The following is a 25,275-nucleotide window of genomic DNA, read 5'->3' on the forward strand; positions in this document are numbered from 1 at the left end:
ATTTCCCTACGCTGTCGGGACGTCACCGCGCGTGGCGCACCAGACAACAAGTAAGTGAAAGTAGAACTTAGCGTGAGTCACGACACGAATGAGAGTGGTGGACCCCGTGACTGGCTGCTGCACCGCCTGGTGCTTTCCTTTGTGTGCACTGCACTGTCTGCTGCATGGCGGTCGTCGGAAGACATCGAGGGTGGCACTACTACTAATGCTTGAGAAGTGAAAGGTAGGACATTTGTTCTGTTGTTATTTACTGTAGTAAAAGACAAGGTTCTCTTTGCTTGCCTAGTCTCGAGCAAGGCCAACCTCACGACGCCTGGTTAATCATTTGACTGACATTCTTTTTGTCTTGTTCTCTAAAATGTTGGTGGTTACTTTAGCGCGCCCGTTCATTGGTTCAGACCGGACTGCCAGGGGATGACCTGTAGCGTTCCCGACCTGCAGTGCCGCCTCCGTCGCTGGTCATCCCCCTCACACATCGATGGCGCCCCTTAGGGCCTGACGATGGTTCTCAAGTCTCCCTCCTAATACTAAATAGGGAGGGGCGTCATGCACTCGCCCAGCAGCACCCACAGCTGGTTGCAAACTATAGTTAAGAATTTGAATGATCTCGCGTCACAGTGCGAGCTGGATGTTCGAGGGCTGGACACGTTTTTTTGGTCTTAATTCAGACCCTTATAGAAGGGGGTAATGAAGAAGACGAGAGGATGAATTAAGAGGTTTAATAAGAAAGGTGAAAGAAGAATGGAGTGAGGGAGAGAACGACCAGGAGAAGACGGATAGTAGGAGAGAGTGACGAAAAGGGAATGAGGAAAGGGACGGGGTGAAAAAAGGCGGGAGGAATGGATGAAACACATGTGATCAAACAGAAGAAAAGAGATGATGGTGCTCGGCCCGCTGTGTACCTGCCACCTCCGCGTTGAGTGAAGCGCTTTGGAAGGAAAACTCAGTGTTCTCTTGAACACCGATTTCAAGGAGAGGCTCCCACACCCTCCTCGCATGGCTGGATGCAGGCAGCACTTCTGGGGACTCTGTCCCTTGTTCCTTCAGCGTGTCCCTCTCTGACCCCCTCGGGGCACTTCCTTTACACTTTCCGCGCCGCTTCACAACAGCGCTATTTTTGAAGTTAGCTAACTTAGCTCTTCCCTTCACAAAAGTAATCTTTATTTTAGCGCAGCAGCAACTGGGTTCAGATACTGCCACATGATATAAGCTGATAAAATGGGCCACATGCAGCCCCGTGCAGAGTGGGAGGAGGTGACAGAGACGGATGGACAGACAGCGAGACAGACAAACCTTGCAATGTACAGAACAGAAGCAATGATGAAATACAACTGCGCAGCACAGGGGCATGCGTCCAGACGGGTGGTAATTGCAACCAACTGGCCTCTCTAGCGCTTCTCTCCAGGTGTGATCACAGACAGGGAGGAGGCGCTGGACAGACAATAGCCAAAGGGACGCGTGTGGGGGACACAGATTGAGGGCCTCATGATCAAGTTTTTGACACACTACAGCTCCACCAGGGTACAGTGCTCCTTTGCTTTGTGTAGGTAGATTTGTGCTTCACAAGTGTGCATCAGTTCACCTCGAATGTGTTAAAACTTTCATTTACAGGATCGATTGGTTCTTTTAGGGTGTACAAAAACTCTTGGCAGCCCAGAAATACCTTTCCGATTGACTAAAATGTTTTTATTTATGAATAGAGTGAAACGGGCGTTCCTTAATTGTGATGCACATTGCACAAACAATCACATGTATCAGTTGTTGTTTGTAACCTCAATTAATTCTGGTCGATAACTGTTGCTCAGATATCCATACTCATGCCAGTTGTGGTGGTATGATCTGATTCTCAAAGGCGAGTTGCTCTCATTTTCTTAAGTTGTGTGTTTAGTTGTTTGCAGTTTAAATAAAAGAATTCTGTGAGGTTCTCAGCTTTGTTTCTGGAAGTCTGTTATGAAGCTCTGTGGTTATACTAAATGAGCAGCTACTATGTTTTTATATGACATCCCTTTATTAATTTAATAACTGCACTTTCACAATTGCTTTATTAGCCTTCTTGTTTCTCAAATTTGCTTGAAAATGCACCATTTGCCCACACATTTTTCGAAATTTTCCCCGAACTCCCCTTTAGTTGTTCGGGCTTGCTTGCTACGCTCCCTCACCACGGTGCATCTCCCACGGAAGGTTTACGCCCCACCACTTTAAAATCTCACCAGCCACCACTGGATCTGCTGCACGTAAAGCTGCCCATAATATTGCTCCTGCTTCTGAACTTTTAGATGGCATGAAGGATTGGCAGGAAAGGGAGCAAGTATATTTTACTGAGGTGTTTGCAGCAGAAGTTGTTGAACGGTTTAGGAAACATTCTGACGATTTGGAGCCTGTTGATATAGCAAATGTTTGTAAGCAAATGCGTTATGGTCTTTTTGTCTCTTCTCAGGTGGCTGACTCAATCAGGCGTTTGGTGAAATTACGTGTTGAGACAGTCCGTTTGCAAGAAGAGAAAAAGGCAGCAGATGCAGCTGCACAAACATCTCAGACCGGTGTGGTCCAAGCTTCTATCTTCGGAACAGATAAGACTATGATAGTTCATGCGAAACCTATGCGGGAAGCCGCACCTTTGTATGTTCCTCCGAAAGGAGCGGGTACAAGTGATGATAAGGCTTCTACTGATGCAAAGGGTTATTTTATTTATAATTGGGTTTACACTCCTTGGAATAGAGCAGCTGTTAAGGCTCTTAAAACTGCATTACCTGATCAGCGGAAAAATCCAGCAGCTTTTTATGAGGAAGTTGAGGGAGCTCTTGTACTATGACTTTGCCTGATATTGACCTGTTTTTCGGTTTGATATTACCCACTGATATGTGGAGAACTGTTCGTAAAGTTGATGATTGTGCGACTTTTGGGGCATTATTGAAAGATTTAGAACAATTAGATGAAGAAAGAGAACCTGCGCAGAAACCATGTCAGTTAATTTTAGGTCTTCCTGCAGCTATTATAGTAAAGTTAAAGACGATTATTCCCCCTAAAAAGATAGATTGGACTGTATTAGCGTTTTGAAAGCAAAAGACAAATGAATCAGTTTCTGACTTCTTCACGCGCTTTGAAGAGGCATTCCACGATTTTAGTGGCCAGTCATTGACCGATGACACGGGCAGGCATCTGTTCGTTGATAAATATGTCGCAAACCTGTTGTCAGGAATAGCTAGTTGCCTAAAGGCCAGTGAGAGTTCATGGTCTACCTCTTCTCCGGTTTCTCTTTTAACTATGGCTCAGTATTACGAACAACAGGAATTAGAAGTGAAAGACAATGAGGATAAAAAGACTAAATAATTAAAAACCAAGGTTATGTTGGCTCAGGTTTATGAGCCGCCTTCTAGAGGCAATGATAGAGGTGGACGTGGATCTTATAGTATGTCCTATTCCTCTTATACTCGTTCGAATTTGTCAGTGTGCGTATTTCAAGAAATTTAGACATTGGGCTTCTGATTGTCCGGCACTACGTGCTCAGCAGTATTCACGTGGTCAGGGACAAATGCGAAATCGTTCAGGATATTCAGGGTCTAGAGGAAGCATGGAAGATCGTGCTAGGTTTGATTCTAACATAGGTGGACAGGGTTGGTTTAATGCTTTTGACAGACGAAATCAATATCAAATGTCCGATTATCTGCCATCCGAATTCAAAGATTCAGTTTATGCATAGGATTGCCTAGGATGGAGTAAGGAATCAGTTGAAGTTCCAGTAGATCAGAAGGGTCCCTATATTACAGCACATGTTTTGTGTTCTACTGATCAGTTTCTGGTTGATACAGGAGCCACTCATGGTGCCTTATCTAAACACTTGGTTCCAAGGGCTCCCCTGTCTGGCTTAACTATTACATCAATAGATTTCGATGGAACACCTTCCCTTAGCCCGTTATCACAACCACTTGCATTCCATGTTGATAAGTTTACTGCTCCATGTCCGTTCTTGCTTTCTCCAAATACACCAGACAATATTGTGGGACTTGATAGGCTCAAGCATTTCAGGGCTACGATATGATGTTCTCCAGAAGGAGTACGGGTTATTTTGAATGACAAATACCCTGTGATGGAGAGATTCTGCATTGTAAAAGAGGACATTGCTTTAGCTTCACTCCCTAGTACTCTGTGGGCTACTTCAGACACTGATGTAGGGCAAATGGATATTCCGCCAGTGCATATTAGTGTCAAGGAGGGTGCTTCATTGCCACGATTGCCTCAACATAAAATTTCTCGAGAAGGAGAAGAAGCACTTATACGTATTGTTCATGATTTGATTACATTGGGGGTTGTAGAAGAAGTTCCCTATAATGTCTGTAACAATCCTATCCTTCCCATTTTGAAAAAAGATACTGACACTAGGATTTACAGATTCATCATTGATTTGTGAGAAGTCAACAAGATTGTAGTACCGCAGTACCCTGTGGTTTCAGACATAATGACATTGCTTACCCTAGTTTCTCCAACAGCAACTACATTTTCTGTGATGGATTTGAAGAATGCTTTCTTCTCGATTCCTATTTATTCTGATAGCCGAAATGTATTCGGTTTCACTTTGAATAATAGATTGTATAGATTTTGTAGAATTCCTCAAGGGTACTCTGAGAGTCCAAGCATTTATAGTCAAGCATTGAAACAACAACTTGATTCCTTTAATTTGTCTGAAGGAGTGTCTCTCATACAATATGTCGATGACATCCTGTTGGCAGCAGATACACCTGAGCAGTGTGAAAAATGTACTTTGTCTCTACTTTCTTTTCTTGCTTCACTCAACCATAAAGTGTCACGGAAGAAATTGCAATATTGTAGACCAAAGGTAACCTATTTAGGTCACCTTCTGTCTAAGGAGGGTCGTGCACTTACACCAGATCGCACACAAGCAATTTTAGACATACCAGTACCTTCTACTCAGAAAGGTGTCCGTGCATTCATTGGTTTGACTTCGTTCTGCAGGCAATTGATGTTAGCATTTTTACACATTGTTAAACCCCTGCTAGCGCTTTTGACTAAAGACACTCCAATGCCCTTTCCAAGGACAGATGAATGCCAGGATGCTTTTCGTCAATCACGACAAGCTCTTTGTTTGGCACCAGACGTTAGGCACTCCAGATTACACAAAGGTTTTTACACTCTATGTACACAAGAAAGTTGGGTGTGAATTGTCAGTTTTAGTACAGGCACACGGTGACAAGCAGCGTCCCTGTGCATATTTTTTAGCGATTCTTGATCCTGTTGCTCGAGCATTGTCTGGGTACTTCCGTTCAGTTGCAGCAACAGCTGTGTCCATACGTCAGAGTGAAGGGATAGTTTTGTCACATAAACTGTTGGTGCTAGTACCCCATGCAATAGATGCGCTTTTGAATCAGACCAAGACGCAACACTTGACTAGTGCTCGTTTAACAGGATATGAGTTGACACTGTTGGCCCCTCACATTACTTTAAAGAGATGTGCGACACTGAACCCAACTACTTTGTTGCCATATCCAGCGACTCAGGCTCAGTCACAAGAATCTCACGATTGTATCTTCCTTACTGAGGAACAGACAAAGGGCCGCATCGACTTGCAAGATACGCCCCTTTCAGATGTAGATGGGGAACTGTGGGTTGATGGGTCCTGTTTGAAGTTACCATATGGTACAACCTCGGCTGCATATGCAATTACGACACTTAAGACAGTAGTGGAGACAACTCGCATACCACAGAAGTCGGCTCAAGCAGCTGAGCTAATAGCTTTAACACGAGCGCGTGAACTTAGGACTGACTTGCGTGTGAACATGTATACAGACAGCCGCTATGCTTTTGGAGTGGCCCATGATTTTGGCCTAGTCTGGAAGGAAAGAGGCTTGCCTTTCTTACATCCAACGGGATGCAGATAATGCACAGAGAACTAGTGCATCATCTTTTGACTGCACTTACATATCCAAAGAAAATTGCTATTATTAAGTGTAGCATGCACAAGAAAGTAATTGATAATATAGGACAAGGCATCGCCTTTGCAGAACGCATAGCTCGTGAGACTGCGATGCAACAAAGCACTACATTCATGTACGTAGTGAAATCACAAGCTGAACGTTGGCATGATGCTAGAGAAGAAGTATTAGATATACAGAGATCTGCCTCTGTGAAAGAGCTGGAGCAATGGTCTAATGAAGGAATGTTAGACGATGAGGGCTGTTGGCGTAACAAAGAAATGGATACGTGGAAATTGCCTGCTGCTTATTTACAGCCTATGGTTCAAATGGCACATGGGCCGGCACATGTCAGAGCTCTAGCAAAAACGAAATTGCTCACACAAGTCTGGGAGCATCCAGAGATTGCCGGTACAGCTAAAAGAATAGTACAGTCCTGTTTGATCTGCTGGCAGTATAATCCTGGTAAAGGGACACAAACTCCTACAGGAGGGTTTGCTACACCGACTGCACCTTTTGAAGTTTTGCAGATGGATTACATCCAACTTGAACGCTGCAATAACTTAAAGTATGTCCTAGTGGTGGTATGTGCCTTCAGTAAATGGATAGAGGCATACCCTACAAAGGATAATACAGCTCTCACTACAGCGAAGGTGCTTCTAAAGGAGTTTTTCCCTAGATATGTGTTTGTAAACTTTTATGGAGTGACAACGGACCTCATTTTATTGAGCAAGTTGATGAACATGTCTTGAAATGATTAGGCACTAAGCAGAAATTCCATGCAGTCTTTCACCCACAATCAGCAGGATTAGTGGAGAGGTACAACGCTACTTTGAAACTGAAATTGGCAAAAATACTGGCTTCCACCTCTCTGAAATTGCCAGATGCACTACCTCTGGCATTGTTGTCCATAAGATCAGTGCCACATTCACGATCTGGGCTTACACCCTATGAAGTGGTGTTTGGGAGACTGATGAACATTTGGGGAGTTCCTAAGCCATGCCCCTTACATGGTGTACCTTGTGTTCTAATTAATGATTATTTGGCACAGTTAACCGACAGTTTGATCTCTATTCATTAACAGGTTTGAGAAGCTCTTCCTGACAGATCTACAGGTGAGGCCCACGATCTCCGACCTGGTGACCAGGTTATGGTCAGTATTTTCGAGAGGTCGAACAGCTTAGAGCCGAGGTGGCGAGGACCAGAGCAAGTGGTTTTGGCTACAAGGACAGCAGTTCGAGTGACGAACAGAAAGAACTGGATCCATAGCACACACTGTAAGTGTGTGTCGCCTACCTTGGTGGAACATGCTGTGCTGACCGACCATCGAGAGATTCTGGATACGGAGAAAAACCAAGCCATCCCACCTCATGAATCTGAGGAAGTCTTCCCGGACCACACGCTTTCTGGAGCATCGCGATACCAATTGAGACCACGGAAAGAGCCTGCATTGTCAAAAAGGACTGGTTGAGCTAACGCCCTCGGTTGGTGAAACGGAGTGCCGATGTGGCAAGGGGGGATCAGTCCTGCGAAGTGACACCCGTCTTGACCCTCGGTGAAGAAATCAACGGCTGCCCAGGTTGTTCTTTGTTTTGACGACAAAATAATCATGTCTACTGAAAGATCAAATATTGCTAAGATCTGCAATAAGAAAATAATTTGTGCTGTAGGGTTTGTTGGTGTTATTGTGGTTATGGCAGCAATTACCTGGTATGTTGAGAAAGGGGCACCTGTTCAAGAGCTTTCTATCGCCACTACTCCAGTACCAGTTGAGCACCACTACTTTACCCTTCCCCACCATGAGCAGAAGCATCCACAATCCTACCTGAATAATACATTCATCCAGATGTTACATCATACACATAATGCTACAAATACCACCGATTGTGGGGTGTGTGGGCTGATACCTGCTCACCAAAAGAAAGGGGGAACAATTTTTATTCCTTTTCCCTTTTCCCATAATTGTTCATGTCATGCTTTTTTTTTTTTGTATTCCTCATATACCGAGAATGGGCATTCTAGGTAGGGAATCCCCCCCCCCACTCTTGTATAATTAACCTCTTCCATGCTAATGACAAGGTCAGCTTGTCATGCAGTACCACTGGAGCTGTGCTTATGACGAGCTGACCTTGTCATGAACAAGGCAAATCTGAAGCTTTCAGCACAGGAGAAAAATACCCTGTAGCATTGAAGGTGTTAAGATGTTCCGACTTCGGTGTTTAACCCTAAGGAGAGAGAGAAAGGGGAAACCCCTCTAGCTTATACTGTTTGCTTAATCCACTCCAATCCTCTTTAACTGGGGAGCCTTTTATTGGATTGAAGAAAAAGACCCAACAGTACCCAGGTAAAATCATTGGAATACCCTCATCTGTTCCGCCATGCCACAAGGGCCGCCCAGATCTTATCATAGCTGGTGCTATCGCAGGCCATATCCGATTCGCTGATGTAGATAACATATTTCAGACAGTCTGGAAAAGTTGGGGCGTTTGCATCCTTCCAGGCTCTACAGATTGGCTACAGTTATTAAAACTGTGGTACACGAGGATCAGAGGGGCTTTATGCCGGGTAGGCAATTGAATGAACTGACCTTCCAGGCTATTGCTGCTATAGATGTTGCCATCAATAAGAAACTCCCCCTGACTATTGTAGCCATCGATGCCGCTAAGGCATTTGACCAAGTTAATTGGTCTTATCTATGGGAGGCACTATCCGGATTTGGTATCCCGATAAACTTTATAGCGTCAACTAGAGCACTCTACTCTAACCCTAAGGCTAAAATTCTTGTTAATGGTCTCCTTACAGATTGGGTGAGAATATCACGTGGTACCAGGCAGGGGTTTCCCCTCTCTCCGTTATTGTTTAATTTGTACATTGAACCTTTTGTTATTCAGCTAAGATCAGATCGTTTGATTAAACCATTCAATATCGCAGAATTGGCTTTAAAATTTGCTTTATATGCAGATGATCTTTTAATGTTTACTTCTAACCCAGAAGAGGCAATTCCCCGACTTTTTGACCAGGCAGAAGCTTTTGGGGCAATTTCGGGCTATAAAATAAATAAAGAAAAAACTAAGATCATGCAGTGGAATCAGGAGGTGGTGCTTCCGGAGGTAAAATCACGGATGAGATATCTCAGTACACACCTGGCTCAGGATATCACAGAGTTATCTAAAATAAACCTAGATAAGGAGGTCTGTGGCCTCTTACAACGTTGGTCAGGTCTCCAGTTGAATATCTTTGGGAGAGTAAATTTAATTAAGATGGTTATCTTGCCTAAAATCACCTTTCTGTTTAACTCGATTCCACTAATGTTTAGCCCGAAAGACATAGTGAAAATACAGGGGAAAATTGGTTCCTTCATCTGGAACACGAAGTCATCAAGAATCTCCTGGAAAAAAATTGAGAAGAAAATTAAAATCAGGAGGCTTAGCCTTGCCAGATATACTTACCTATTGCCATTCTTTTCATTTTAAAAACATTAGATTATTGGCAGATAGGGCTGATACATCATCCTTAGGCCAACTGTTTCAGGCATTATTGCATGGCATACCTCAGGGGCATGAACACTTTCTGTTCAAGTTTGGTGACCCCAGGTTTAACAAGAAAGTGAGATAAAAAATGTTGGGTACGGCTCTGAAAAACTGGGTATTCCTTAGAAGAAAGTTGGGAATTCCCTACTATGCACCCCAGGCTCCGATATGGGATTCTCCGGGGACACATGAGTGCTTCAAAGATCAGTTATCACGCCCCCTCAGATTAGCAGGTATAATATATTGGCGGATCTACAAAACAACTCACAGCTTATGGACTGGGAATCTCTTTCTAGATTAACAGGGGGAACGCTTACTAGGGTTAAATATTATCAGCTATGATCCTGGTGGGCCACTATACCATGGGTTTTTAATACTTCAAATCTAAAGTTCGACCTAGTAAATAGAAAGGGGGGATGGAAAAAAGAGCTATCTTACTGGTACTGGGCTATGTTGGAGGCAGAGGGAGTGACAGAGTTAGAAATTTAAAGTTTACGGTGTGGTGCTGCGGGCTTAGACCATGACAACTTGAAAGACCTGTGGGCAGACTCCTTTGTGATGTTAAACTCTGTGGTTAAGTCCGCCCCCCTTAAAAGAAATCATCTTTTCACTTTGTATAGAGTGTACCTATCACCTAAAAAACTAGTAAAAATTACGAGCCTAGAGTATGGTTGCCCAAGATGCAATTTTCCTGCCGCTGATGATCTTCATATGTTTGTAGAATGCCCAATGCTCATAGACGATTGGTCTAAAATAGAAGAGTTCTTCGCTGAGGTACTGGGAATACGAATTGTGGTAACCCCGAGCACAATTCTGTTTGGGCTAGTCGCAGAATACCACCCGAATGACATGGCGGCTAAATTTATTTTTTATGTGATGATCTTAGCAAGGCCGGAAATATGTAGAGCCTGGAAGGATGGTTCATGTCATGCTTGGTTTGCGCTTTTGATTGCTTCAAAGAAAGCGACAGTTGGAAGGATTAATTATCATCTTAATAAAGCTTGTTACCTTGATGAAGATGGTTACCCGCAAGCTAAAGGAACTGAATGGGAATGGGAGGAGTATCGACTGGACAATAACTCTGTACCATATGTCTTCACAAACACCAGAGCTCTCAAGAACAATGGACCATTTGTAATTTCTGTGACCGAGCTAAAGCAGATTTATGTATAGAAAGTATTGGAACAATTCCAGTGGGACGGAGTGAATGTATTTTGACATTAACTATTGAAGGTGCTAATAATAATAGTTTTACGTCGTCACATAATACTTATTTTGTATGCGGTAATAAGGGATATTATCAACTCCCAGTTTGATGGTCTGGGGTATGTTATGTATCATTTCTGTTACCCCCTGTGTTCTTGGGCCCTCCATCGTATCACCGGGACTAGAAACTGTACAACAATATCTTCAAGAACACATACAAAAGAACAATAAGTACAGATGAGGTTGATCAGACTGATACCCCTTTGCAACAATATGTCGACTTTAATTTAGGCTTGTTTTTAGTAGAAAAATAAGGAGATTAACTCGTGTTGTGGAAGCAGTTACCAACCAGACAGCAATGGCACTTGGGAACATTATAGAAGAACTGCAAATGGCAAGAATTGTAGCACTTCAAAATCGTATGGTTCTTGATGTGATTTTGGCTGATCGAGGTGGTGCATGTCGCATCATCGGTAGCAGCTGTTGCGTATTCATACTGGATCACTCACCTTCAGTATATGACGCAATTCTCAAAATTGCATAGGATTGCTGCAGAAATTCACCCAGAGACTGGTACATGCACTTTTTGGACCTGGTTCTGGACAGTCTTCGCCACTTGGGGCTGGAAACTACTGACTATCTTATGTCTACTGCTGGCGATATTATTTACATGCTGTGCATGTATACAATGTGGTCCTATGCTTTGCTCCATGTGCATCACTACTTGTACACCTACTAAGAGAAATGTTGCAGAAATAAAAGCCCAACAACTGCTGAATAAAGAGATCACTGAGATGATGAGCATCAATGTACAGGAAGCATATTTAGATTACCCCAGATGAACGAATGTCTTCAGCTAATGCTAAAAGGGTTGTCTGTTGTAATTTGGCAGCAATTGGGTTAGCATTAGCTGAGGCCATCATGTAATTAGAGGCTATCTTGTCCGTCTTGTGGAAACCATTTTGTATTTCTGGCAGCCATCTTGTATGCCATGTGCTACCACGTGCTCACCATGTGCTCTGTCCTACCTTTCTGTTGTTTGCTCTTGTATTCTGCCTAGTGACAAGGTATATTTAACCTCTTCTGCTTCGCACATTTGAGCATGCAGCTGTCTTTGCAGCTGCTACTAGTTTGTAGCTGTCAGGATAATAATAATAATAATAATAATCCACATTTGTAAAGCGCGCAATCACCCGCAAGGGTCTCTAGGCGCTGGGGGCCGTCGGGAAGATTAAGCAACTATTGCCCAGAGTCACATGGTGCTGGGCTAATCTGCCGCCGGCACGGGGGATCAAACCGTGATCCCCAGATTCCGCCCTAGCCGCGGCGCCACACCTCTTCCAGATGTGTTTAGTAGAATTAGCCACTGTTAGCTCCTCCCACTTTTGATTTTACATTTTTGGGATGACCTTATATGTACTTGAAACCTTCTTTTTGTACTTGTAATGCCTTCTTTTGAGCCCCTGTGTGGGTATAAAAGGATCATGCTCCTTCAGTTCGGGGTGCTACTTCATACATTGCCGAAGGGTGTTGTGTGAATGTAGTTCCACCTCATGAGGTTAATAAACTTTGTATTTTCTGTTCCAGTTCTGTGCCAACTGCTATCCTATTGGTCTGAGGACTCGTGCAGAGAAGGGCGAACTCCTTGCACTGGTAGGCCTTACTGAGGCTCACGACCACAGGTTGAATACTCCTTTATTCTCCCCGTGCATTACGAGGTGGCTTAAAATCTGCGTGTCTGCATGTTTGTGCCCCACACGTAGATTCCGTGCACGTGTTTATAATCATTTCTGTGTGGGCTGTAGTCTGTCTGAAATTGTGCAAGTGTGAGTGCACCCGTAGCTGCCAAGGTTTCAGATTGCTATGAGTGACATTTTCAAGATTTAAATGCAGTTATGTGTGACATTTCGACAAATAAGTGTGACGCTTTCTTGCGAGAAAAAAAATCAAGGAATGAAGAAAGGTAAACATAAAAATGTCAGAAATGAATCAGACCAAGAAACTGTAAGATTTTAAAACTGGTGCAAACAACTGCGGTGGCTGACCCATAATTACAATGAAATTATGAAAATGTCACATACAGCCATCTGAAACCTTGGCAGTTATTGGCAGACTGGCCTGTACCCTCACCTTGGAGAATGCCTTACCAAGAGTTAATGAACACCTTTGCCTCACCTATGCTTCAGTCCTTCTGAAACAGACAGATGGAATCAGGAGGAGAAATCGAAGCTCTCAGCCGGCAGTGCCCATTCAGCAGTATCCTTAATTAACAAGCATTAAAAATGGAATAGGTCTCGCCTTTGATTAAGTTAAAGGCATTTGCTTTGCTAATGGTATTGTATTCTAGCATTGCATTATTTAGTGTATATTTGTGATATGTTGTAGTTGTATGTAGTTAGAATTGTTTTGTTAGCTGTGTAGTAGTTTAAAGCATAGCATTAGTGGGAAAAGTGCAGTGTTTCATATTTGGGAGGTGAAAGAATAGTAGAATAGTATGTGTTAATTTCATATAGTAAGGATTACAATAGCACGAGGCAGACAAAAGGGGTGAGGGGAGAGCAAATATATGCACATATCACAAATATACACTAAATGATGCAAAGTTAGAATACAACATCATTAGCAAAGCAAATGGCTTTAACTTAATCAACGGCGAGACCTATTGAAATAATTTTAATATGAACTATTTATATTGGGCTTTTATGATCTGTTTATATGATCGAATAAAGATGATTGAATGAATGAATTCACCCAGCCTCATTTGATCAGATGCTAATTTGTATTGAGTAGAGAGTAGACAGCTCATCTGATAACTGCCCTTCCCCACTGACACGCATCCCGCCACCTACACCACTTACTCAGCCTCACTGCTACAAAATGCTAGCCAGCTGTGCTAAGAAAACAATGGTGTCACCGGGTCAGTTGCCCATAGGACCAAACCAAGAGAAAGCCATTATTATATGGGCTTTTAATCAGTGTGCACAGTTCTTATAGCATATGCTCTGTATCTCTTAGCAGAATTCTATAGGGCGGTCTTATAAGAAAATGTGCCTGTCAAACAAGGCGTCAATAGTAATCATTAGGAAATAAACATACAGGATTAATGTTTCAGAAATGTGCCCGACCCTTTGTGCATTTTGTTCACGATGCTGTTTATTACTGTGTAGAAGGTTACAAATAGATGGCATCACACGCTAAACTGCCAAGCTCCAAAACGCTACTTTACAAATAAAAATATCCTTTGCTGTTATGTCCCCAAACTGACAACTCTTCTTTTTTTAAAAGATAAATTCCTGTCGTTAGCATGAAAATCGTGAGCTTTGTTACACGAAATGCACTCCAGCTCCTTCCGTAGTAATTGAATTGTCTGGAGGCACCAGTGTTGCCAGATTTTTTCACAACTTTCAAGCCCGAAAGCAACAGAAAAGTAGCCCAAAATTGCCCAATGTTACCCCTCCATTTACTTACGTGTAGCCTGACTACAACATTCACAAATTTACTTCGATTTCAAGGATTACATGTTTAGTACCCACATTATTCAGATTACCTATATTTTGTACACTAAAATCAAAGTTGGTCTGTCAGGAAAACTGTCACTCACTTGATATCACATGGTGTGGAGCAAGCTGCCCAAAAGTGTTCTGAGTCCAATTTTGAGGATTGCAACTGCGGAAAGGGAAAGGTGAAAGGTGCTCTTCAGCATGACGTTTCTTTTGCATACTCACATCAGGCCCACAACGGCAATATAGGCTAATGCTCCATGTTTTTTCACACTTGTTTTAATGCTCCAAGAGCAATGCTGAACATCTCATTATATATGCAAATTATGTATGTTTCGTACTTTTTGGTACTCCGCAGAAGAAAGCAGTCCATGGCATGGGGTGCAGAGCTTGCTGATTGATGTTACCAATAACCCTGGGCGAAGCACTACGCTACGCTCGCGTAGTTTGCGAAGTTTGCGCAACTTCGCACTACGCGAGCTGCATGTAGCACAGTGTGAACACGCGTAGTGCAGCGGTCATTTTTTGCTTGTTCGCGGTACTCAACGTCATGTTCGCGACTGCGAGCAAGCAAAATGACATCCCAGCGAGATTCTCAACGCGGGGAGGTCAGGTTTCTCATTGCGAGTGTTTGCGCATGCTCGCGACCGCTCGCGATGAGAAACTACCAGTTCGTGTTGAGAAAGCTGCTGCTCGAGTAAAAATCTACTCGAGCAGCAGAAAACTACAGCTCGCACTGTGCAAGATGCCGTTTTCAATGATTGCACAGTGCCGGATGCTTGTCCGCACTGTGTAATTATTGAAAATGCATCTTGCACAGTGTGAACATGCTACTACGCAGCTCGCGTAGTGCTACGTGAAGTTCACGTAGTGCGAAGTGCACTTCGCGAAGCTTCGCGTAGCGCTACTACGCGAACTACGCCCACCCTTTGTTACCAAGAGCTAATTCTCGATAAAGTGCAAGTGCATTATGCAGAATTACAGAACAATCTCCATCTCCTGTTCTTTGGCAGGCAACAGTATGGTGGATCCTTGTTCAGACAGTGGAAAGTTCCTTTTGCACTAGGAGCATGTGAAAGGCAGCATATCTTTCCATACTTATCTATATTTTTAATTTGCAAGCGTTACATTCAAATTAAGGGATAGAATTTGGAAAAAAAGGGAAGAAAATTTAAAAATTGTGTTTTATTTGTGAGATTTAGAGGTATTGGCGTTGTAAATAATTGGTCTTTACAGCACGGTTCTTGTGCACATAGTTCTAACAATGATGCATGGTGTCAGCGGCAGCACAGCTAAGTTGAGCACTGCCCTCCACTTGTGCAGGGATCTTGGAAACAAAGCTCTGAGAGTGGCGCAGAGTATGAAAGATGACATCCGAGGTCAGCTTTATCTTCCATGACAGCATGGATGTTGGAAATGAAGCTCTGCTGGTAACGTTCTCCTCTGTGGACTCTTTACAGCTCTATTACCAGGACTCAAGCCCTAGGAACCATCATGCTGTGCTAAACCTAGTGTGCACTGTACTCTGCCTCCGCACAAATGGAGGCACTCTGTGACAGAGCAAGGATATGTGAAGCTACCTCCAACCTCTTACAGTAGGCCTATAAATGACCTTACTCGCGAATGGCAGTGCTCAGAAGCCTGTAATTCAAAGACCTAGCTTCCTGATTGGAGATTCTTAATAAATTAATCTAGCTTTTCTACAGAGTGGAAGATATGCATCTTGTTGTTTAGCATTACCTCAGGTAAGCGGGGAATCTTAACTGCACTGAAGAACCCAGACGTTTCAGGCTGTCGATCCTTTGCCCCATCTTCCACTGCCTGTTAGAGGTGGTAGCAGAAACATCCGATCTTATCTCTTACCTAACTCCCTCCACCTCAATAGATCTCATCCCCAGGGCTTTTGAAATCATTTTTTCTTTTAATGAATAAGTAAAAAACTTTAAGGGAATTTTCCTGGGTTTTTGCCTATTTGCATTGAGTCTGAAAGGATCTCTATGAACTTGCTGTAAGTCTCTTGCTATCTCTTCCTCTGATTCTTCCAGCTGTAGTTTATTCTTAATCAGCTTTACCACATAAAATTTAATATCATCCCCCTCTCTGCCCTCAGGCACCTTCAAAATCTTCAGGTTATTTCGTCTTTGAAAGTTTTCCAACCTTTCCACTCTGTCCAGACCCTCCTTCTCAGCAACCTTCAATTTGTCAATCTCGGCACAATTTGCCTGCACTGTTTCTCTAAGTTCTATAACCTCCTTCTCTAAGACTGATGTTCTGCCACTGAGGGCATCAATCTTTTTTTCCATTATTTCGCACCCCTTTTTTTATCTCTAGCTGGTTAGACTCAGATATCTCAAATCTGTTCCTGATTTCCTCTGATAATGCTACTAAGAGTACACCCACTGGTACATCTTCCTTGGTTGGGTGAGTAGAGTCTGTTCAGATTCATCCTGATCAGTATTTCCTTGCGGCCCTCCTGCTTCATGACCTATCCCCTCTGGGCAAACTGGGAACTCGTCAACAGATAATTGCTGCCTCTCTGCCTCATTCCTTGCAGCCATCGTATCTTCACCCAGAGTTAATATTTTTGGTAGAACTCTGAAGTAGGTTTTAAGAGAGGGAGTGATTTTAACTTTAAGAGCTTGCAATTTCTTCTTTTGTGCGTACTTTCCTATGTTTTGTTTTTGGGGGGGAGTCAAATTTTTCACTATTGTGAAAGGGGGTTCACAAATCCCATCTTTTACTCTCCTGTCAGCGTTCCCACCCTCCTGATACTCCCCACACTCCTCAACCTCTTCCTTCCTCCCTTTCGCCCCCCCTTCGCCTCCTATCAGGTTTCCAGGGCGTCTCTTAGCCCCCTTGGGCTACACCTTCTTCCCAGCTATCACCCTTGACCTGCACTTCTTCTTATGCTCTGCAGGGCGTACCTGGACTTCTTTGCTAAGATATTGGCCGATAGATTGAACGATTCCATAGCGGAGTTGATCCAGTCTGACCAAAAAGGTTTTATTCGTGGGAGGTCCTTAAATGAGCTAACTTTTTATTTGATAGAATCAATAGACCTTGCTTCTTCCTATGGGTTGCCACTTGCGGTAATAGCTTTAGACGCTACTAAAGCTTTTGATCGGGTAAATTGGACCTTTTGCAGGCGGTGGTAAGAGCAGCCAACTTGGGCCAAAATTTCTGTAGAGTTTTGGAAGCAATATATAGCGCACCAAAAGCCAGACTATTGATCAATGGCTCTTTGACGGCACCAGTTTTTATTGGCAGAGGCCCAAGGCAGGGGGTGTCCTTTATCACCACTCTTGTTTAATTTATACATAGAGCCTCTGGCCATTAGAATAAGGGAGGACCCAGAGATTATACCGTTCCAATTTCGGGGATGGAGTAGGAAATTGGGTTTATATGAGGGCGACATTCTTATTTATACATCCAATCTCCAGAATACCTTAAGTCGGACCATGATATTAACAGCTGATTTTGGAAAAGTATCGGGATATGACATAAATAAAAGTAAGACCGAAATTATGTCTTGGAATTTAGAACCTGGGGAGGTTGTTAAAAAAGAAGTAATGAGGTATCTTGGGGTTATGATCCCACAGGATATTTCCAAACTTACAAAAATGAATTTGGAAAAGGCAAAAAAGAGATTAGTGGGCTTTTAAAATTTTGGGAACATCTCCAACTCACTCTGCTAGGTCGAGTCAATTTAATAAAATGATGATCCTCCCCAAGCTAACATTTTTGTTCAACACCATCCCACTTCCCTTTGAAAGTGAAATGCTTTAAAAAATGAAAGGCAAGATTAGCAGTTTTATTTGGTCAAGTAGAGGCCCAAGAATAGCCTGGAAGACATTAGGAAGGAGGGTGAAGAAAGGTGGCTTAGCTTTGCCAGACCTGCTTTTGTATTCTTGGGCTTTTTTTATTGAAGAACGGGAAATGCTATTAAATACACACACATTATCTGAAATTGGGAGACTTTTGGAAGTCATGGCAGGACAGGAGTCAGGAGGCAGCCAAGGCTTTATGTTCAAGTATGCAGACCCCAAATATTTCAAGAAAGTAAGGCTGAAGATCTTAAGGGGCCTTGCTGAAACCAGGTATAGGGTCAAAAAAGCGCTTAAAGTATCATATTACAGTCCCATGGCCCCTATCTGGGACTCACCAGGCTCACCGGAATGGGCAAAAGACGCTTTGGCTAAACCTTTGAGAGAGGCAGGACTAACGAATCGGAATCACATTACGATTGATGCGCAACTAATTAGCTGGGAAACTTGTAATCTCCTGTCCGGTCAACAAACATCTAGATTTAAATACTTACAAATGCAGAGTTGGTTCAAAGACTCACGCCTGAGGATAGGAAATACAAATGAATTAGAGGATAGACTTCTGGATGAGCCACCTAATAAAAAAGAGTTGGGGACGATCTACTGGCTGCTGGTTGAGGTGGATGACGGAGATTTTACATTACCCACGGAATTATGGGGAAGATGCTTGCCGGAGTCTTCACTGGAAAGTTGGCCTAACGGCTAGGGCGCTTGACCTCGGACCTGGGAAACTGGGTTCGAGTCTCGGTAACTACGCCAAAAAACCTCCTGTGATTCTGGGCAAATCACTTAATCTCCCCGTGCCTAAAAAATGAATGTGTGTCCTCATGTAATGTAACTGGTGCTTTGTAAAGTGCTCTGTTACCTGATTCGGTTCGGGTCTATTTCGCGCTATATAAAACTCTGCAAAAAAAAAAGTGGCAAGTATCAATGTCTACACTTTGTAAAATTGTAAAACCTGCGCACCTATGGAGAAATCACTTGTTCTCCATCCACAGAGCGTACTGGTCGCCACAGAGGCTGTCAAAGTTCGGTAGAGGCGGTGATGTGGCTTGCCCTAAGTGCGGTAGCTTGAAAGAAGATGATGTACACATGTTTGTAGACTGTCGTGAGTTCCAGGTCTTTTGGGCTGGCGTGAGTAAGGCGCTGTCCTCTATGTTTGGGTCTGACATTAAGGTAAGTGTTCTCTCGATTATATTTGGCTGTGAAGACTCAATGGCAGGGTACACAGAAGACAAGTCAAGGCTTTTTTTTGATTCTATGCTACTAGAGACATTTGTAAGCAGTGGATATCGGTCTCCCCTCCCAGTTTTTCTGACTGGTTGTCTTCTGTTAAGTATGTGGCCAGTCTGGATATGAAGGTTTTTAAAAAGCATAATTTTTGGTCTCCGGTTTTTGAGTGGTGTCAGCAACAAACCGATGTTGATATCCAATGATTATGCCCTATCTGCCTAGTACGGCTGGTCTGTTGGGCCTCCTGTCCTGCTTTCCCAATTTGTGCTTCGGCTCGTGAGGGATGGCAGAGGAGTGATGGCAGGGGAGTCAAGGCAGTAAGACTAAGCTTCTTTTAACTAGGGCGGAGAGAACTTCGAAGCTGGTGTCTCCTCTCTCCTCTCCCCTCCTGCTTCCAGCATAAATGTACAAAAGGACATGATTTTCTCCATTACACTGATGGAAGTGCAAACGGTTTTCTTTTTCTCTTCAGAGGCAAATGAGGATAAAAAGAAAAAAAAACCTTGTACAGTAGGCCTATAAAAAGTGGGAGCTCAGAGGACACAGGACTTTGTTCACTTGCAGTGTATGGGAAGGAAAAGGCGCTTCTGACAACATTCAAGTGTCTGGAAAGAAATGGCTCAAAACTAATATGGTGCCTTTTCTCTTACGCTTCTTACCCAGCAGTCCTTGTGTGTGGAATGTCTTCAGCACTTCTGTATTCAGTGTGATGCCACATATCTGGGTGTACAGGTTTAATTTGTATTGATTTCTGCACAGCATGGAAGGCTACAAATGTAACAAGTGACAGAGGATGCATCTTAGCAGCTGCAGTTCAAACACACAACACCTCATGTTTTTTGTGGGACTAACCAACAAGCTATATTTTCTCATGTAGCGCAGAGTTGGCCTTGTCTTGGCAACAACGCCTTACAACCAGAGTGCCGCTGAGAAGAGACTACACAGAATACTTTGATCCCTTACAGAAGGGCCCTTCAGGTGCCAGAATGAGACCATCCTTTCAAAGTGTATCAATTATACCATCTGTTTTACTTTTAGACTTACTCATGCAAACCATTCTGAAACATCATTTTTCTTGCAGATTGCATATGTTTGCAAAAAATAAATACATTTAAAACATGGCATGCTTGCTCGTGCCAAGCCTGTTGACTTTAACAATCCTTGCTTCAATTGCAGCTGCAAATAAGACAGCAAGATGAAAAGACTAATTTTGAAATAGAAAACGGTGGAATGAAGCAAGTCCTGCTGCTTAAATTAGGAAGGTACTATACCAAGGTCTGGCTGTCATTTGTGTGGCACAGTTTGTGACTTCCATAATGTGGAGTAGGTAACGTAATGTCAGACTGCGGCACTCTGGTTGCAAGGCGTTGTTGCCAAGACAAGGCCAACTCTGCGCTACATGAGAAAATATAGCTTGTGCTTAGCTGCTGACAAAAAGACTGTTGGGCGGTTAATGAAAAGCGTTGCATCACATAGAATCGAGACCTCTGGACCATGAAGGGGACATAAAGGCAAATTCCAAGAGTAACAGTACGATGGCTGCACTCTCAGCATTGCCTGACCTGAAAAGACCATCGGCCTCATTAATGAGGCCTTGCGTCAGTTTCACGCTTACGATGCGTCACTTTTTGTGACGCATGGGCGGCCTAAAACATGGCCCCTGTTGCGCACTATTTACAAAGTGATGCATCTAAGTAGATGCGTCACTTTGTAAACCCCTGCGTTACATTATACCTGCGTCAGGTATAATGTATGCATGGGGGAGCGTTCCCCCGCAAAAAGCCTCGTAGAAGTGACGCAATGAAATTAATGAGATTTCACTGCGCCACTTCTAGGAGGCGTAAGACTGGCGCAGGCCCTTTGACATGGGGCTTGCCCCATGTTAAAGGATGCATTCGAAACTCTCAACAACCAGACAGAAAAAAGCGCCTACGAGCGTTTCGGAACAGTGCCACAATGTGGAGTTCCTTCATCAGGGCGCCAGTCAGTCATGTAACTAAGGGCCACATAATCTTCCAGATGTCCGGGTAGATAATTTATTAGAACATATTCATGAGTTCTGGGCAACCAACAGCAAGTCAGAAAAGGGCTTCTTCATGAAGCCTCAGCCAGGGAAAAGGTTGATGACCAGCCTCACAAAATGACTTGGAGTAGTTTCAAACACGAGGATATCATAAGCGACTGTGCTGTATGTTCAAAATGCAGGAGTGCGAGAGATGTAGGAATTCGCGGCCATCCATATGCACATGGCGTGAAATAAAAAACTCTAGTAGGTATGATCTTTTTTGTATAGACTGGCGGGGAAACTTCAAGTTTCGAGATGAACAACTCGGGGAGAGGGAGACATATAGCCTCAGTATAGTTCTCTCGTGGAAAAAGTTAGAGCGTCAGGATACACGTCAGCCGGGTCTGCCTTCTGCAGTAGACAGCAAGGTTTCTGTCTGGTTGTTGAGAGTTTCGAATGTGTTGGAATTTTTATGGTTGCAGCGGTGGTTGAATGAGTTTGAGATTGATAGAATGAGTGTTTGATGTATGTATTTGTTTTATGGTCCTTTTTGCTTCTGGGTTGACATTACAAAAGTTATAATTGTTGTCCTACTTATTGAAGTATGAACTTGTCTCTATGAATTTTTTACATGAATGACAATAAAATAATTTGAATATAAACAACAGCTCTGTGGGCAATTGCTCTATTGGAACCTTTTGGTCCTGTATATCATTGGGAACTGCCTTTTCATGTTGCTATATATTCGCACTGAGAAGTTACTCATCGCTGCTTTCACGCAGCGATGCGTCACTTCTCATAAATGAGGCCCCATGCCTTTCTTCTCTCCTGAAGTCTGGTGACAGCACCTTAAATATTTACTTCCTTAAAGGCGTATACTATCATTTGTGCAGTAGGTGCTGTGCCACCAGGGCCAGTGGGTGTGAGAGGCCAACTTCACTCCAATTAGGGGTGAGAAGCCTTTCCTCCATGAGTGCGCCCATCTCACGGGCCACAGTGGTTGCAAGAGCCTACCTACCTTATGACCCTTCTGCCTACAGGAAAGGGTGTTTTAACCCACAAACTCACCACAATGTGAAAGGAACACGATTTTTATAGGGTGCCAAGCTTAATACAAAACATAAACCTCAAATGAAGGACTGCCTGCATTACAAGCCTGCCAAATAAGCTCGGAACTACAAAGACACCAACAACGAAGTATGGACGAATTACACTCGGACATTCACATTGCCAATAGCCCCACCTCCAACAAATGTGAGAACAATTGAATTCCAATGCTTGTTTCCCACAGCTAGCACGGTTCTGTGTGCGAGGCAACATGAAGTCTTGTGGCCTGATCAAAGAAAAGTGGTACGAAAGGGCCTGCAGGCGATTCATAGCTGCCAAGGTTTCAGATTGCTTAAGTGTGACATTTTCACATTTTTGGGGTAATTATGAGTGACATTCAATGACTACGAGTGACACTTTCTCACAAACAAAAACCAAGTAAAGAAGATGAGGGAAACATATAAAGATCGGAAATGACAGTCATTTCAGCAACTAGAAACTCTATGAAGATCTTAAAACTATGTCAAAGCACCAGAGATGGAAGGACACTATCCAATATGGAACATAGACTGCATAGTTACCACGTTTTAAGAGTGCTTAGGCGGGCCATTTTCAAGGTTTCAGAGTACTTATGAATGACATACAACTACTAATGGTATGACACTAAGAGTGACAGAGCAAAAACAAGAAATTAGGTATATGGAAACAGATAAAACAAAAGAAATTACACTGATTTGAGCAAAGACTGCTGCAGAGCACCTGATCTTATTGTAAAATGATTGTATGCCCACAATCTACACACCTCCGACATGATTTTACTCTTGTGATCACTACTACTGCTTGCGAAACCACACAAATGAGTACTTTAAAAGGAGCCTGCACTGCTAATATTAGAGTACTTCATACCTTGCACTGTGCCTAAGCCTATTTTCCATAATTATCACTGTTATTGTTGAGTGTGACTGAGGAATGGCGTCAGGGGATATGCGCGCTGGTGTAATGCAAATAGAAAACAGACCACTCCCCCTACTCTTTTCTCTTCTGCCGCCACTTACTCCCTGTGCCTTCTGTTTCCCTCCCAGTGCTGCTCTGCATCTCCGTCCCTGTGTGTGTTTTCGTCACCCCCTCCTTACCCCCTGTAATCCACCCCTCTGTGTGCTCCTCTGCCACCCTGGCATCCCTCTCATTGCCCTGTGTTTTTTCCACCCCTCGCTGCCCCTCATCCCTCTGTTCCAATCCCTTTCATTGTCCTGTGTAAACCCCTTCCCAGGACTTTTATTGGGATGAAAAAATTGTGGGGGGTCTCTCACGGGGACGTGGCCTATGTAATTAAGGGTCTGGCTTTAAAACATGTACCCCCACATGCATCAATCTAGGATTTTGCATTTCTTAAATGGCAAAAATTAAGGAATCTCTATTTAGGAAATGCAAAATCCTATGCATCAAGAAATCCTAACAGCCTGATTCATCAAGCTGATTTGCGCTCGCAAAGGGCCAGATTCTGAGAATCTGGCCCTTTGCGAGTGTGATTTTTGCATTTGGGATTCATCATCCCAAATGCAAAAATCTCTATTACCGAAATCGCATATTTGCGAGGAATTGGATTTAACAAATCTCTAATAGAGATTCCTTAAATGCAATTCATCAACCAATTAGAAATTGCAAAATCGCTATATTTGGTCGCAATTTACCACCAAGTCTGACTTGGTGGTAAATTGCGAAAATAGTGCAAAAAGCACTTTAGTGCATTTTTTTCTTTTGCATGTTACACACACACATGTCCTTTGGACATGTGTGTGCGCAACACCTGTTCAAATGTGCATTTACGGGGTGCTACAGGGTGTCCTTTGGACACCCCTGGCACCCTTTAAATCGCTATCTTATTTGCGAATTTGCAAATAAGGAATACTCCCCATTCATTCCTATGGGCCTTATGGCCCATAGGAATGAATGGGGAGTTATTCCTTATTTGCGAATAGCAATTTGCTACTCGCAAATAAGGAATGTGTAGGAATCGCTATTTATTTAGCAATTCCTACATGAATACCGTTTTGCGAGTCCTTAATAGCGATTCACTATGAATCGCTATTAGGGGCTCGCAAAACGGGTGAATGATGAATCAGGCTGTAAACGTTTTCAGGATTTCTTAATTTTTGGAAATTGCGATTCCTTAATTGCGAATCGCAATTAAGGAATGGCATTACATTGATTCCTATGGGCCTAGAGGCCCATAGGAATCAATGCCGTTTTGCATTTTTTTTTTGCACTCGCAATTTGTTGATGCATTGCAAGGGTGCAGAGGGGGGTCCAAAGGACCCCCCCCTGCAACCCTGAAATGAATTTTCAAGTGCATGTTTCACACACACATGTCCTAAGGACAGGTGTGTCTGTAACACACAAGTTTAAAAAATGCATTTTTTTGCTTTTTTAAAATTTTTCGCAAATTAACACGTGGGTCAACCTCGTGTTAATTTGCACTTCCAATTCCAAAATTCGCAATTTCTAAAAAAATTATGCATTGCATTTAAGGAATCGCACAAATGCGATTCCTTAATTGCATTTGCATTTTTAAGAAATGCAAAAAATAGCGAATTTTGGCCCACATGCATCATTGTTACATTTTGCACTTCCTAATTTGCGAAAAATAAGGAATCGCAAATTAAGAAGTGCAAAATGCTATGCATCATTATTTTCGGTATTCATTTGGGATTCGGTAAAAATCGCAATTTTTACCGAATCCCAAATGAATACCGATTTCTTAAGTAAATTTTCGCAATTCCCATTGATTCCTATGAGCCAAAAGGCCCATAGGAGTCAATGCAAATTGCGAGTGGCACTTAGAAAATTTCATGGGTGCAGGGGGGGGGCCAAAGGACCCCCCATGCACCCCTGAAATGTATTTTTCGCATCATGTTTCACACACACATGTCCTAAAGACATGTGTGTGTTAAACATGAATGTTGAAAAAAATACTTTTTCACCATTTTAAACACTTTTTCCAAA

This window comes from Lissotriton helveticus, chromosome 5_1 (genome assembly GCF_964261635.1).
Source record: "Lissotriton helveticus chromosome 5_1, aLisHel1.1, whole genome shotgun sequence".
NCBI classification, from domain to species: Eukaryota; Metazoa; Chordata; class Amphibia; order Caudata; family Salamandridae; genus Lissotriton; species Lissotriton helveticus.